General features: G+C 40.1%; 1 protein-coding gene across 7 annotated transcripts in view; it reads left to right on the top strand.

The window, feature by feature from the left end:
* Nucleotides 1-1,893: 1,893 nt before the first annotated feature.
* The window catches only part of erc2 (ELKS/RAB6-interacting/CAST family member 2), a 45,289-nt gene continuing 41,182 nt past the window's right edge, over nt 1,894-6,000 (top strand). For all 7 annotated transcript variants that reach the window (XM_085456810.1, XM_085456808.1, XM_085456806.1 and 4 more), the window contains exon 1: nt 1,894-2,008. The gene's annotated coding sequence lies outside the window, so the exon portion shown is untranslated. The remainder of the gene's footprint in view (nt 2,009-6,000) is intronic.

The raw sequence follows: 6,000 nt of genomic DNA, 5'->3' as shown, positions 1-6,000 counted from the left end.
TTACCCTCAGGCAAATTTGATTTATAATGCTGGCAGGCTGAATACTGTTTTATAAAAGAGCACACAATGTGTCAGTGCTTTTCTGGCTCTGTGATTCTTCCAGTGGTTTGATTTAAAAACAAAGATTATCTGTCCTAGTTCAGGGCTGCTTTCATATTTTAAAGAGGATGTTTTTTGGGTGTGGGGGCATTCCTATTGTGTTTGTGGAGAGTTAGAGAAGATTAATATCACTCTCTTGTCTGTATGGTAAAATGTTACTGCATGAAGTTTTGTTGTTGCTGTAAGATTACCAGTGCATCAGATGAAACAGTTTCTGCCTCTGACTGAATACAGAGGCAGAAACTGCCTAAAGCTTAAAGCTTTCACTACATTAAACAAGACCAATTTCAAGTTAATTAATGAGGCCTTGAGTTGCTGATCAATGCAGTAGATTTTTATGTCTTATACATACAGCAACGGTAGCGGTTTCCTGTTGTTTCTGAGCTTCATGCAAGGCTAAGCTAATTGCTAAGCTAATTGCTAAGCTTTACCATGTTTTCAAGGATGGTCTGCATGTTTTCTGGTTTGTTTCCTTTCATCGGACTGATTTACAACTTTTTATTATGGATTTTCTGATTAAGGCCCGTAGCTTATGTAAACCAAACCTGGACTGGCTTTAATCACTCTAACAGACATTAATATGTAATAAAATGCACTTGATCCACTTTCATGCAAGCAGATTGTTTCTTCTGCTTGATGAGAAAGAATGAACTAGATCAGATGTGCAAGAGTGGTCCTGATTCTGTGACCTATCATTCTACAGATAGGTCACAGAAACATACGGGCTTTGCTGTAAAGAGCTGAGGCTGTCACACAGACTAAGCCCTAATGATAGAAACAGGTGATTAAAAAACAAATTTGAGTCCTGCTATACATAAGTAACCTTAAAATACTTTAGTAAATGTACTGAGTTACTTTCTACTACTTGTTGAATAAAAAAAGTATTCAGGTATATTTTGTCAATGATCCAAACTGATTTGTACTTAAACAAAGGTCAGTGCAATATAATCATATATAATCAGTTCAATACAATCACATAATAATTTGATTGTAATTTGTCCTTGTATCTAATATTAAATACACAATTTTACTACTTAAAGCAGCAGACTAAGTGCAGGAGCTGATAACTAACCACCACACTTGTATTTGGGGTGTTGTAAAGCATGTAAAGCTGGACTGCCCGTGGTGTGCCAAAAAGTGAGTGACTACCAAAAAAAAAAAAAGATTTCCAGTGGGGTTTTTTGTGTTTTTTAAAGCACGATATATTTGTTTGCTTTGGTAAACAAACTGTGACCTGATTCAAGTATCTTTATGACTCTGTGTTATTGTACTTACATTATAACCAATCCAGCCTTTTTGGGCTACTTAACATATCTTTATAAATGGACTGTTTCTTATATCGCACTTTTCTACTCCACTTGAGCGCTCCAAGCGCTTTACACAACATGCTTCATTTACCCACTCATACAAGCACGATTTTTCTACACTTAAGTGCTGTCTATCTAACAGACACACACATTCATACTCTGATGAACGCATCGGAGAGCAATCTGGGGTTCGATATCTTACACAAGGACACTTGGGCACCTGGAAGCATCAAAGTGCTTCCAGGGCCCTGTGCACGCAGGTTTGATGCGCTATTATTGACACAGAGAGACGTGCAAATAAAATAAAATAAAACAAGATCCAAATATCTTCTACTAATGTGGGTGGGAATGGTCAGTGATTCCCATTCAGCACCAAGATGTGAGATTCAGCGCAGGCCGCTCTCCGCATCCCTCTCGCCCATCCCCTCCCGCCAGCTGCCACTTGCAGTAGTGGTGATGCTGCTCCCTGGCGTGTAGAGGAGGAGAGAGAGCGTGCCCGCTGCCCAATGACAGCGCAGGATGCTGAGAGAGGCTGCTCGGGTGAATGGAGGCGACAAGATGCCGTCTAGAGCGGCGAAGAAGAGGAATTAACATCGATAAAGGTAAAGCCCGTGCGTTTATTTTACCTCACATCAGATCTGTGATTTTCATTACAGAAGAATGAACGCCTGACATGCGCGAAGGTTTTTTTTCCCTGCCTTCTTGAGGGTTTCATGAACGACTTGCCGGGGGAAAAGGCACAGGCTGTGTGCGTTTAAAAAAAAGAAGAAGAAAGAAATCCTCCTAATTCCGTGGTGGCTGATTGCATAGCTCACTTGATACGTAAGAATTTGCATTTTTAAGCCGCGTTGACGCGATAGAGCAGCGAAGTCTTTCAAAATAAAGGTTTCAATCGCTTTCTCCACGGCGGGTTAGACTAATATTTCATTGGTGTATTCAGATGCACACCACGCTGGAGCTATCGAAAATGTAGGCCCAGTGAGCTGTCAATTGCTCGGTCGTGCCTTCCTGTATTACTGTGCTGCATTAAATGTAGCCCCTATCACCCAGTGTCAATAAGGCGACATAAGGAGAAACACCTCAGCTCCAAATAGTCGTTTATGACTTAATGAAGGTTACCGTGATATCGGGGTGTTTGACATTTCCCTCCCCCCGCCCGTGACATCTTCCATTAGGAGCCTGAAGCATAAGCTGGACCATCCTTAAATACTGGAATTTGGTGGATAAGTGGACATCTACATTTTCTCATCTAATCATCCAAGCGTTGAAGTCCGTGGGAGGCATTCGGGGGCGTCAAGGCTCTGTAGTAGAATACATGATGAGGAGGCTGCATGTGTTGCACTTGCTCTCGTAAGGAACCGGTTGGCGTGCTTGGCCGCCTTCACATGAATTACTAACTATTATCGGCCCATATGACAGTCTATTTATAGAAAATGTCCTTCTTTGTCCGCCATTGGCATGCGCTCTGACCTCACATTACCACAGCCGCTCCATATAGTTTAGTAGGCTGGTCGTTTCATCAGTTTTATCAGGGTAAGAACAAAATACCCCCGTGCAGCCTTTCATAAAATGTCACGATTGCCTGATAGGAAACACTCCCCCTGACCCCAGAGGTAGCCAAAGCATCCCCTGTGGTGAAATCTTTGTTTCGGGACATCTGTACCCTCTCTGCTGTTTCCGCACCATTTCTCTCTGATCGTGTTATACTGTAATTTGCTCTTAGGTTTGTCACCTCAGCGGCATAATCTATGTTTCAAACCCTCCAAAACCACGCGTGTTTGATATTTACGATCGCAATAATAAGCTCACAGCAGAAAGCCTGGATAATAAAGTCTGTAAACAAGTTTGGTGTCATAATGGAAGTAAGCTCTGATTTCCCTTCTGATTTGTCATGGAACCTTTTGTTATCCATATAAGGTAGATGATTGCAGTTGGGCTTGTCATCAGCTGGCATCTCTTGAGGTTCTTCTATATTATCACTGTTTCTGCAAAAATAGATACTCTCCTTTTTCCATTTTTTGACAGTTTTGTCATTCTGGCTTTCTCAGCAGTGTGCTTCAGATGCAGGTGATTCAATTTTCCTTTAGAAAAGGGTTATAACAACAATAAACGAGCCCCCACAGTCTTTTATAACACAGTATATAAGGTAGAACATAGCACGTTATGGTATTTGTCACAGATATTTGTCACTTGAGTCCAGCTTCTACAATGAAACAAACAACAATGACTAAATGGACTAAATGGATGATTTAGTGTAAATTTTTTCACTATCTGCAATCTTACACTGCAAGTCCTATGACCAAACCACAATTTACAGATTTCCATCCAACTATTCCACCACTGCAAGTGCAAGTAGAGAAACACATGACTGTGGCACAATGATGTGCTTGGAATGTGCCATATGGTGGACAGGGAATACTGTGCAATGTAAAAGCCTTATCACTAGCAGCTGATTTCTGTTAGGACAGAGAAAGACACACTTTTGGTGTGTTCACTTAAGCGGTGGCAGTCTATTGTGCTTTCAAAACCTGTGTTTGTATGTTGTTGTTGTTTTTTTTAAACATTTCCCAGCATTGTTCTGCATGTGTGGTTTTCCTGTAATTTCAGAGTTTATATGCCTAACTCGGAATGGAAGTTGGATAGCCTAAAAAGCTTCAGCATTGGACAAGAAGACATATTTTAGGTCAACTTACAGAGTGAGAAACATGCTGGAGTCACTGCCTGAATCGTTGGCTCATCATTTTTGACACAAGTCAAACTAAAACAATAATCCTAATTCTGTAGAGACTCACATTTATATATCCTAACAAACTCTGATTCACTGGATATTTTCTGACACATTAATGCCTCAACTCTGAGCAGTGTCATCTATCAGCAAAAAAATAATGATTATGAGGCTCATTAGCAGGACAGTGCTAATTTGTTAAAAGATGCTTCTCTGCAGTCTTTTGCTGGATATGTTGGGGGTTTTTCCCCATAAATTTACCAACTAGACTTCACAGAGCTGCTGTAGCAAGCTGACCGCTGAAGATAACAGCAGCAGGCTTTGTTGTTGCACATGTCAGCATATTTGAAATTTGCATTTAATTTGCTCGTGTCCCTTTGAGCATGTAAAGTTAAAAAAGAGGGGTTTTTTGCAGCTAAAGGATATAGATGAAATATCTGAAGGCATGCTCTGTCCGAGCCTTTAGACAGATTCCATTTGATTTTCTTTTGCCCTTTTTAAATATATGCATATATCTGTCCAGCCCCGTTCTGTTTCCAGACACCTGTTACTTAATACAGCTAGCAGAGAAGACACTGTCTCGTTCCACTTCCTCAGCCTGGCTGCAGTGATCGCTGCTGGGCAGGCGCTGATTTACAGATGAAGCTTCGGTGAAAGCAGCTGAGGGTCCCCATCATCAAAAATCGCATTGAATTTCACACACTGCCCAACCTGTCGATATGCTCTACCGTGCCATTAATTGTCATTTTAACTGCCCTTCAAAGTAAAATACAAGAATGTACATGATAATAAAAAAGGAATTATTTGCAGAATATACCCTTAAGTAAATTTTGTGCTGCATATACAATTAAACATTTAAAAAAAAAATTTTTTAATCAGACCTTTTTGAAACATTACGTCAGACGACTGAGGTGCTTTATCTTTGTTAGCCCTGGCATAGTCACCATGGCAACTGGATCTGCATAACAAGTGTCACCAAAGGAGACACTTTGATGGAAGAGTCTGGTTCTTTTTAACTTACACTGAATGCCTATAAGCTCAGTTAACCTTTGTCTTATACAGGGTTATACAGGGTTATATAAGGTATTTGACCCCAAATATCAGCTACGGTGTAATAAGGACATCAGGTTTAAATAAATTATAAGCGTAATACATCTTGTGATATATTTAAACTAAAGATGGCACAAACTGACACATCCATTATTACACCCATTAAAAATTAACTCTCCCACATCATTTTCTCCCATTTAGCCAGTAATGTCTGCTTTGCTTTGCAGTCTTTTAATTTCTGAAAAAACAAAACAAAAAACAAACTAGGCCCCATACTATGGCATTACTGTTATAGTTAATACTAATCCCTTCACATGTTCAAAAAATGAAACCCAGTCAAAAATATCCATTTATTTTCTTCATTGCAGTCTGGAGTCTATGCCAGATGACACTGGGCAAAGAGGCGGCGTACACACTGGATGGACAGTTCACCAGTCTAACACAGGAAAACGCAGAGAATCAGACAACCATCCACACTTTACTGTTTGCACATAACAACATGCAGTTAAGAGATAACGGCTGCAGCATTGTGCTGATCCCAAAGACACGTTCAATCCCAAACTCTTTACAGTCTTATTGTGAATATTACTGTGTGAATTAAATTATCCGTTTATGAGACAATAAAATACTGCAGGGCTTTACTCTGTTCTGTTTGCCATGGAATCTGTTAGCTGTCTTTTTGTACACACATAAATCACATTTATTTCTTTAGATATTGCATTGACTGCACTGTTGGATGCACTGTGATACTCTGTGTTCATGTGCTGTGATGCTCTTCATACTGTTACAAGCATGCTCGGTCATGCTTCTGTGTATGTG

Source organism: Copadichromis virginalis, linkage group LG5, assembly GCF_057382275.1.
Source record: "Copadichromis virginalis isolate Kocher_CV1m ecotype Utaka linkage group LG5, C_Virginalis_male_GT1.1, whole genome shotgun sequence".
In the NCBI taxonomy this organism is placed as follows: Eukaryota; Metazoa; Chordata; class Actinopteri; order Cichliformes; family Cichlidae; genus Copadichromis; species Copadichromis virginalis.
Note: the sequence above shows the minus strand (reverse complement) of the source record. Positions and strands in the feature narration are given on the sequence as shown.